Here is a 10,739-nt window from a genome sequence, read left to right as displayed (position 1 = left end):
TCCATTTGCTGAAAATTGTCCGGGATGTGATTCTCAATAGTGATAACTACATAACATTTATTTCAAAAAAAAAAAAAATCCGTTTTGATATGAATGCTCCAGGGAATGCATGAAGCTAGAGTAACAAGTAACAGTGATATAGAGTGCTAAAGATGTCAACATGCTGAGAATTTTGAGTTGGCCTAGGGGTTGAGTGCTTTCTATTTCACTCTTGTGAGAAAGAGGTTTCAAAGGAATTTGATTCTCACTATTTATATAAGGGATTAATTCTCCTTCTTACGTATAAGGATTCTATAACCTACTCCGAATCAAATTTCATATAAAAAAAAAAGATGTCAACATGATAGCCCATGCAACCATATTGGCTACACATGGGTTAAGTTCTACACAAACACGACATAGTGTAAAAACTAATATGATTGGTACACAAATTTGCTATATGAACAAGCAGTTTTGACTTTTAAAAGATACTTGATTATAATTAGATAACATTAAACAAAAGGACAATCCAATTGGTGACACAAAATTATGTTTGCTGAATATAGAAGTATTGAGTACTGATTCTTGTTTGATAATACAACTACTTAAACTTTTGAATAATCATAGCCCACATTCCACATAAACAAAGGAAAAAGGCATAACACTTTGCTGGAAAGATGAGCAATGCAGCTGATCCTTTAATGCCTTACTTCCAATTAGGGATGGTCATGGGTCCAGGACCCTGTAGGACCCGCCCCTTTTATAAGGGTCTGGGTCTTAATTTTTGAGACCCGTCGGATCCGGGTCCGGGTCTGGATCCAAAAAATTTTGACGGGTCCGGTCCGGGTCCAAAGGTGAAGACCCGGACCCTAAACTTTTAAAATTTAAATTTTATGTTTTTGAATTATGATATTATGAATGGATGGGAGTGGGCCATTTTCATTCTAAAATCTCAAAAATCCAGTACATTATCAAAAATTAACTTATACTTGTTTGATATTTCCTTTAGGATCTTGATGAAGTTGAAGAAGATTGATCAAAATTTAATTTTTATGGATTGTAATTTTTAATGTTATGAAATATACACTATGTTTCTCATTTAGTCTTTTATATTTGATTTTTAATCATGTATTTAGACAAGTGTTTTTACGTTTTAGTAATTATTTTGTATTTGAATTTCATAGACTCGAACAAGTATTTGTAATACGATAATAAGTTGCTTACAAAAATACAAAAAAACTCGAAAAAGGTTTAATTTTGACAAATCAAAGAGGCTTTGTATAAGACCCATTAAGGACCCTAGACCCTGTCAGACCCGTAGGGTCCGGGTCCGGGTCTGAAAATTTTGGACCCTTATGGTCCGGATCCGGGTCTGGATCCAAAAAAAATAGGGTCCGAGTCCGAGTCTGAGTCTGGCCAGACCCGCTCCAGACCCGCCCCATGACCATCCCTACTTCCAATAATATCCCAGGTTCAACCAAAAAAAGGTGAATTTACTTAAAAACAATATGGTGACAAAACTTTCCATTTAAATACAACATAATTTTTTTTAAGGAACATGGTATTAATTGATGAAGTTATGTAACTAGATATTAATAGGTATCAATTTAATTAAGTAAATAAAATACTCCAATTTACTCTATTTGAGTAACAATATATGTTCAAAGTGTATAGGAATACATGAATATGCAAGATAAAATGATTGCAAGTTTGCCACTGAGGAACAGATGAAATAATATCAGATTGTTAAAAATATTCTATGCGCATTTCTATTCTAGCCAGTAGCCATCTCTCTGGGTTTCCCCATATCCAAAATAAAAAATTAAAAAACTTTGAAACAGTGTCGCAAAATCGACTCTACTGTTCACGTGACTGTCAAAAACAAGGGGACCACTTGACACACGAGCACAAAGTATTGGCTGTATGTTACTCCCAGCAATTACATAAAATCAATCTAATCATGTGAATTTACATAAATCTGACATTAGTACATTAACCTTTTTCCTATTGGACAGGAGTTGACTTTTGTTACAAGACCTATTTTGGTTCTCCATTGATTAGCATAACCATTTTTCTGTTTTGGGTTACTCGTTAAAACCTATTACCTTCCGTAAAAGAGCGAACATATAACAGGATTTTGGTTGCAAATATACCATTCTATAAGCAAGCTCAAGAGCAAATTTCAATCACTGATTAATATCTATTACTCCCTTCGTCCCATACAATTTGCTATAATTTTTTTTATTATGGCTTACATTATTTTTAATTCACATCCACGTAGTTATATTTTTATTTCATCCAACATTCCTCTCATATCCTCACGAACCACATTTTTTTACCAATTTTAATATAGTTTTTTAGTTTACTCAAATTTTGTACTTGTTACTAGGAATAGCAACGGGTAAAATTACATAGGTTTTACACCGCATTTTTCCTTGTTGGAGCGAGTATGAATATGAATTTGATGGGTAATGGATGGATACGAGTACAAAAAATCCTACCCACCACGGGTTGTAGGTAGGTAGTGAGTATGAGATTTTACCCGCCCCATATCCACCCTCTTTCCCTTATATCCACTCGCTCCAACCCATACCCACCCACCCCGTCCCATACTGCCCGTTGCATTACTACAAAAATTTTACTTTATATCAATTTTGTATATTTTATAAGAAACTATTGACAAAGTAAGGATATTAAATTTCTAAGAATTTATAGAGTATATAACGTGAACTTGAAATAAATGCGAGGCGAGTATAAGCTAGGTGAGTATACAAATGATGAGAATTATCTAGTTGGTCATAGTGGGTAGGGTTAGATTTGAATGCATATATAGATGGACAAGTGTATGTATGAAAATTATATAGTGAATATGAAAATTTTAGTTGGATGTTGATATGGGTGTGGGAGAGGGATAAATCATCCCACCGTCCATTTTTCCATCCCTAATTGTAACAAATGCTATGAGAAAGTAGGAGTATATAAATTGTTATTTCATCTCATACTCCCCGGTCAATTTAAGTTTGCACGATAAGAAAAGTTCTAAAAAAAATGAAAAAACACATAAAGAAAATTATATTTACTTTTAAATATGGTGAAATAGTACAAAACATTCATTAATCCTTTTTTAAATTTCTAAAACAATTCAACTATAAATTTTTATTCTCTCTAAATAGCAAGTGAGCTACTTTACCGAATCTCAAGTCCCCCTCCCATGCAATGGCATTATTAAAGATTTAATTCCAAAGAAATTTCGAACATATTAGTTATACTAGTTTAGTTTGTAGAGTCATGAGGGGCTAGTACACCTATGACCTGAGATAGAATCCCCCTCTACAGATAGTCAGATATCAACTAATGTCTATCTCTCTAGCAACCATAAAACAGACACTACAAATACAAAGAAGCAAGTAAGCAACCAAAGCAGCAGACTGCCTGCGCGCTGTAGCCCATATTGGCATCATATAAGACACTCAAAACAATGACTTCTCATACTACAGAAGAGAGCCTTCTAAGCGTTCTCATTGATTGTCAATTAAGGACTTGGGATATCACCTTAAAAAAATGGGGCACCAAATACAACTATTCGGCTGGCTATTGCTAATTATTTGACATATTATAAAATAGTTTCTTATTATTTAGTTTAGTATTATAATGAACTATATTACAACTTATTAAATTATGTGTACTTCTTATGTATGTGAAGTTGCACATAATTAGTCAATTGAAAATCTCTTTGTTATTACTAGCAAGGGTAATGTTGTGTACATTTGACCTCTAGACACCACGTACATAGGAGCCACTTAACATATTGATGTAATAGAATGTTGTTGTATATAATTAAAATAAGGAATGTGTCAAGAAGATTCTAGGCAGTCATAAATATGAACAAAAAAAAGTAGATGATACTCCTAACTAGTTAACTCCAGGACTACTTAGAATAGAAGGGGAAGTAAGCCATAGACAAATCTTATTGTTATCTAACTTATTAGTCTTTGAGTGCTTAACTTTTGTTTGATAATTGAACACCATTTCATAACTCAATATTAAGAGCTCTTACAAATTACAAAAGTAAACAAAAACAAAATACACCAACTAAAAGTTTCTAACACCATAAAGCAAATCTAATTTCCTCCTAAGATGTCATAGCATATTTGATACATGTTTAAATTGGCATTTCACGAAATATGGTTCCATTACATATTATAAAACATCACGTTGTAAAATGCCGTTCTAATCTGACATATGATATCTTATAGGGCCAAAAAGACGATCTTTCAGTTTATCAGCTTTTATACTGCAGCCATTAGTCCATTACCACAATCCCTACCATGGATTCTTTTCTCATGCCTCATACAGAGCATATTTCCATAAAATCTAATCAAATTAAGCATCTAATAGAAAGCTACACCACGTTAAATAGAACCCATGGTTGGGACTCCATATTTCTTTAGAAGCCTCCCAAACTACAAACACCATATTAGCCATTTAGAAGACCTCTCTAGTATTTTACCTTCATTTTCATCATTAAATTCTAGTAAAAACCTCAGAACAATGTAGATATATGAACTCATTCACAACTGGTGGTAAATTGTTTTCTATACAAATTCATCTTATCAAGAAGTCAATAGTTACTCTGTTCAGAATTTGTTCAGCTCACTAGCTTGAAAGATTCACTTGTACTCATTCCAAGATTCAAGGGTCTGTTTGAAATTAAATCAAGGCTAGATTTTGAAGCGCTAATAACTCAATGCTCTATTTTCTTATGTAAAATCCTCCACAAAGGTATTATGATCCGGCTCAACTAAGCTCCTTTCTAATAGACACTTTTTCCCAGTTGCATGAACCAATCAGAGGACAAAAGGAAATGCGTCGACAGAGTACCCAAGATTGTATAAAACTCTGGTTCCACAATCCAACTATATAATCTAATTGGCAGACATAGACAAAGAACTCAGCTGGGACCAAACCCTACCCTAAGTATCCACGTGTTACGCTGTTAAGCCAATCAACTAGTTCAGGTAAAAAAAACACTGATTTAAGATTGCCACGTATGAAAACTATAGTTTAATTATCTTTATAATCACCATTAAGCTATGTGTAGGATGCTCTGTGGTTCACAGATTCTTTGAAAACAGAGTCTAATCACAGACTAATAGAACATAACCAATAAATAAAAATCCCATTTCAAAAATAATGGATTGTTGCTACCCAAAATTTTGAAAAGAAAAAGAAAAAACCATGGATAGTCACTGATATCGGGACCATATTATCTGGAAGGTCCCTTCAAAACTCCGATAACTCAATCTCGAGATGCAAGAGATAGAAGGTGAAAGAAAAAGGAGAACATATAATGAGAAAAGAAGTAATTTGCATTAACCAAGAAAGAAATTTGTAGATTTTTTTAGGCAAATGGGAAATCAAATGCATGTGAAAACTACCAGATGTACGAATGTATAATGTATAGAAATTTGAGGAGCCCACCATATAACTATAAACGGCAAATTATGAGCAAAACTTTCCTGAAAGGGAATCTCCACTAGCACAATGAGAGACCATGATGTGGAACTTTATCCTCATGAAAGTGGCTGTAATTATAAGCCTAAAACTTTGACTAGCCTTTCATTGGATCTTTCGCATTAAGAAAATTATATTTACTGCCACTAGCTTGATCATCCATTAAAATAAGTAGAGTCAATTTACGTGTCAAGCAGTACATCATGTAGACAAAAGCTTAGAATATGTTGTTGCTGCTTTCATTATGCAAAGATGTAGTCCTAAAAAGGAGTAAACTCAAGAGATAAGGAGGTCACCTTGTGGGGGGTCTTTGATGATCATGGCCCGGATTTGGTGGAAATGTAGTTCCTTAATTAGTATTGTTAAGAGCTGTAAAATTAGGAAACTCAGCATCAAAGATTTAGAGTTTTTTTTTTTATTTTTTTATTTTTTTTATTTTTTTAACCTATAGTACAAGGAAAGAAAAATATTTAACAATTTAAATTATTGAGAAATTTCATGTGGTAATCCTGAGTTTTTGACTTTTTGACAAATATTTTTAAATCCACGTGGTGACCTTGAATTTCCATGTTTTCCATGTGGTAGACAAAATGTTAATTTTTTGGTTAAATTAAGTATTCATTTCGACTAGATTTCGAAAAATATGGTTAATTATGGTGATTACGACGTTTATTTTCTTTAAAAATGTCATTGCGTTGTATAAAAATAGCGTAAAGTTAATAAAAAACCTCCTCTTTTGTCGACCACGTGGAAAAGTTTGATGCTCAAGATCACCACATGGATTATAAAAAATATTTGTCTACCACGTGAAAAAGCCGAAAGTTTAGGGTTACCACATTGAATTTTCCTAAATTATTTAATACTCCATTGTTTAATGGATTAGCTACATTAAGTTTTCTCCTTTATAAAGAAAAAATAAGAACTGACACAGCGAAAAAAAGCGTGAAGGATCGCCATTAACGAAGATCATTCAGTCCATTCCTACTATTGTCATAAGCTCTAACAAGTTTCAATTGTTCATGTTATTTTTTATTCCTAAAATTTAGGTCATCTTCGACTTGCCTCTTCCATTTCTAAGCTCTTCAAATTTTAACCTTTCACTCTTTTAACTAGTATATTTTGCATGTCCAACATAACGTAGACTAAAGTACAAAATAACATCCATATCACCGTATTGCAATTATATTGTATTGTAAGAGTTTTTGAGTTATCGTGACTGAAAATCAAAACTACGAAGCAATCAACATTGACTGAGAACGTTGTTTTGCAATTTTAGCACGATCAGAATCCAAACCACATCAATGCAAAAAGTTTCACTCATTTCGTCTTAAATATGAGCCTTCAATACCATTTCTCATATTTTCATTATGAGCTCTATCATTTAGGACATTTTTGCTTATCCATTTTAATACATGCATCTTAGCAACTCTAATGTTCCAACAATAATTTCTTAAAGCTTTACAATTTAACCCACATAATAGTGGTGGTCTAATAGCAATCCGATAGAATATTCCATTTAACCTTACTGACACACTTTTATCGCATAATATTTCAATTGCAACTTGAAACTCTCCATTTAACCATAAGCAATAAATCGTATGATTAACATCAGCCTAAATATTTCTTTGTGGAAAAAGGAGCCAAGGTAGGTTAAACATTCACTTGGAAAGAGCTTCTTTGTATCTAACTTCACAACACCTCTACAATGGTCATTTGTACCAGAACGACTTTCATTATGATTTGTCTTACCTCAACTTAGTTTTAACCTTTTCTAATCAAAAGCATGTATGCACATGTCTAACATGCTCGATCTGTAGTTTAGTACATCAATACAATGTCATCAACAAATAACATGCTTCATGCAATTTCTCCTTAAATAGGTTTATTATTTCATGTACGACTGCTAAAAATAAAAAAATGATCAAAGCATAAGCTTAATGTAGACTAATTTTGATAGGAAAATCTTATGTCATGAGCTGAACTTAAAGTTAGATAATTATAGTTAAGATCACCAAAATAATTATTTAATTGGAGATAAAGGGTGCTTGATAAAATAACTTATTGATCAATTCTCAACTTATTTTGACACAAATAGCATTTTTGAACAAAATGCTCCTAAATCGTGTTAAAAATTAGTTGGTCAGTCAGTTGATAAATCAACTTGTCAAATTAGTTATTCTAATCAGCTATAAACTGCTAGCTATTAGCTACAAGCCGTTTGTCATACACCCCTAAAACATTGTTTGCTTTCTAGAGCCTACCTTAGGGTACAAGTTACAATCTCCATGAGATGGAGAATCATTTGTTTTTGAAAAGCCCTTTTGATATAAAAAAGGTAACAACCAGATAAGACTAACTCAATCAAAAATCTTGAACTCAAATTACAAATAAATATTAGAAAAGCCTTGCTCAAACGAAGTTGGCTCTTGAATACAAACTTGCTGAATAATATCCAAATAGGTGAAAAAGTCGACCAAATACAAAATATTGCAAAAGTGAGGTAGCATTGTATTGACAGAATTGACTAGTTTGTTCTACCTTATTGATTGTTACTGGACTGAATTTATGAAAAAAAAGTCATTGAAGAATTCTAATACATGATTGATTGGATTTAAACTTTTCAAAACTATAATAACCTTATTAAATAGTGATGATAAACTGTTGAAAGTAATGGCCAAAGAGCTACAGCTAAAACTAAACTTATTGAAATTAAACAAGAAAACAAGTGAAGAGAATAGGATCTAAATACGAAAATAATGGGTAAAACTAAAAGAAATGAATCGATCTAAAACTTATTAAAATTAAAATAAATTGAACTTTATAATGTCAAACAATACAAATAGGTTGGGAGAATATCTACAAACAACAATGTAAAAGAAATTAATTATCCCAAAATATTAGGAGTACTATTGATCAACATATGAATCTAGAAACATTACAATCTCCTTTTCATAAAAAAATGAAATTAAGCATCCTGAAGATAGCAAACAAAGAAGACTGTGATCATGAATACAAGAATTAAATTCCCTCACTCCTCATAGTATTGTAATTTTTGACAAGAGTGCTTGATAGTTCATTGTTCTCTGTTTGGAATGGGTGTTTAGAGAATAACATATGAGACACAAGGCATGGAGGCAAAGTGGCTCTTGAGAAAAATGGTGGAATAAAAAATGAACTACACAACCAATTGACAAATTGTTCAAAGAATAACCTTTTCATGTTAAATATTGTCCTCTTTTATCTGAAGTTTGAAAGACAAGATCATGATAAACGATGTCCTATTTTTCCATAACCTATAATAGCCATAAGGTGATGCTGTGAAGAAGAGAATTTAATTTAAGTATCCTCCATGTCTAGTGAATTCAGATTAAGAAAGTTTAAAAGTTTTACATAATACTAAAACATAGAGAAAGCCCCAAGTTTAACTATTAAGTTTTAATGCAAGAGCCATATCACCAAGTGTTGAGGGTGATATTGATCACATTATGGCTCACTCTATGGCATGCACTTTTGAGGGAGAAGATGGTATGCAATGGGGCATGAGCATTTAAGGTTTGGGTCATTGTTTGAAGCAAGAAAAGGGTGCAAAGAGGCTGCCTTGAACAAGACAGCGGCAACAGTCAGTACTCTTTTGAGAGCTGCTTGTTCGAGTACTATAGTGGCTCATTCAAGCAGTCTTGTGCAGGGTCACTGACGTGTTTTCTGTTTTGGATGCGATTCATTGGACACGTGTTGCCCTTGTGGATATCTTTCTATGCTAATTTTCTGGGCTATCTAAGAGGCCAAGTGAAGCATCAGGTTAGGTGGTGGTTAATACACAGACAAAAATAGGGTTTAGGAGAGCTTTTTAGTGTCTTCGTGCATTAGTGAGTAAACTTCATTAAAGAGGAAACTTTGAGCTCTGGAGAGTGAATTCAAGCTTTAAGTGACATTTTATTATGTATTGTTGAATAGTTAATGAAATATAATCTTATTTGAGGGAGGTGTCCAAGACACCATTAAAACTTGTGTTCTTGATTGTTTGGTGTTTTTGCTTGGTTTGTTTGATTACTCTATTGTTGTGAACTGTTTTTCTCGCTTTTTCTTCCTTCTTATTCACTCTGGTAAGGCCCAAATCCTTTCATTTTATAAAGAAATCTTACGTCCATCTCCAACCTTGTGTAGAATCCCTTTTTAGTAGCCCAAATCCTTTCATTTCATTAAGAAATCCTACGGCCATCCCAATCTAGTATAGAATCCCTTTTAGTAGACAAAAGTAAAGAAGCTCCTATATAAGTTTAGACTCATTAAAACCTTGAACCAAGACTGACCCCAAATGTTTACCAATTGAAATATAATGTTGTATGCATAGCAAAACAATTGATTATACTACCTCCAACTTAGTCGTCTAAAATAACAAAGTCGATAAGCTCTACCCAAAAAGGTCATAAAAGCTTTAAAATTGGTATTAGGAATACAAAATAAGTAAGTTGAATCGAATTGAGTTATCCAATTACAACCCATGGGTAACAAAGCCAAGGACAAAAGTCCAAAAGGATTTGTAAAGAAAATTTTGATGAGCTAACTATTGGAGCTATGTCTACAAATTTTCTATCAGAATTTAATGGAGAACTTATACCCACGTCAAAAGAAAATAATTCTCAGCACAGTAACTAATTACCAGTTTTCAGCCTGATTTCTAAAATACAAGCTTGGTTTTAGATTTCTCATAATTTTTAGATGTATGCGAGTTTGTGAATTGCATTAGGCACAAGCTAATCCAAGTAAATGATCTTATGAGCCATAACTAAAAACTTAATCCTGACCACATATGCAGTTACTCCCATCACTGAAGATAAAGCCATCATTAAGAAAGATGCATGGTTTAAGATTCAAATCTCAATTTGTCACATGTATCATGTATGAGTGTGTATTGTGCTTAGGCCAACCCCTTGATCGGACAAAGAGGAGAAATGAAGGGGCAGGGCAGCAAAGCATATAATAAATTCTGCAGCGTCTTGCAAAAAATGTGGACAAAAATATGTCGATGTTTCTTACAGTTTACTATTCTTTTCCATACTGCAATTGTCCACTTAAGAAGACCTTTACTAAGAAATAGAGAACTCAACCCAAATCACAAGTACATTATTAGAAAGTATTACGTCACATTTTGAAGAATGCGAAGAAGGGACACAACATAACAAATAGTAAATAATGTGGTTATGTTTGTGAGTGTACCTTGCAGGCTTCACAATTAATCATGCATT

Source organism: Amaranthus tricolor, chromosome 11 (assembly GCF_026212465.1).
Source record: "Amaranthus tricolor cultivar Red isolate AtriRed21 chromosome 11, ASM2621246v1, whole genome shotgun sequence".
Lineage (NCBI taxonomy): Eukaryota > Viridiplantae > Streptophyta > Magnoliopsida > Caryophyllales > Amaranthaceae > Amaranthus > Amaranthus tricolor.
This window is presented reverse-complemented; position numbering follows the sequence as displayed.